The following is a 487-nucleotide window of genomic DNA, read 5'->3' as shown; positions in this document are numbered from 1 at the left end:
AGGGGCCCGGGCCCGCCCCAGCGCCCCGGCTGCAGCAGCCAGGCCCGGAGAGCGGGCTCGTCCCCTGCTGCCCTGCGAAGGGGGGACAGGAGTTTGCAGAGGAGAAGGATGAGAGCGCCTGGCTTTCCCTGTGGAGCCTCCCCCCCTTGCCAGCAAACGCTATGGCTGCAGAAAGCCTGAGAGGAATATTGTTTGTGGGAACTGCCACCGCATATTAATGTCCCCTCATGCATGCATTGAATAAATCACTAGGGCTAATTGAACAACAACAACAACAACAAAAAATAGGAAAAACAGGCCTTAGAAAAAGCCCTCCGGGTTCCCACCGCAGAACTGTGTCAGCGGCGGGGCAGACCCGCTGCACGGCCAGGGCGGCTGCAGCGGCCGGTGCCTTTGCAGCGCCCGGTCCCCTTCCGGAGGTTTAATTTACCCCGTTTAAAAGAAAAAAAAAAAAAAAAGAAAAAAAAGAAAATGCAACCGAGCACCA

The sequence above is a fragment of the Egretta garzetta genome, unplaced genomic scaffold (assembly GCF_000687185.1).
Source record: "Egretta garzetta isolate BGI_Z169 unplaced genomic scaffold, ASM68718v1 scaffold188, whole genome shotgun sequence".
NCBI lineage: Eukaryota > Metazoa > Chordata > Aves > Pelecaniformes > Ardeidae > Egretta > Egretta garzetta.
This window is presented reverse-complemented; position numbering follows the sequence as displayed.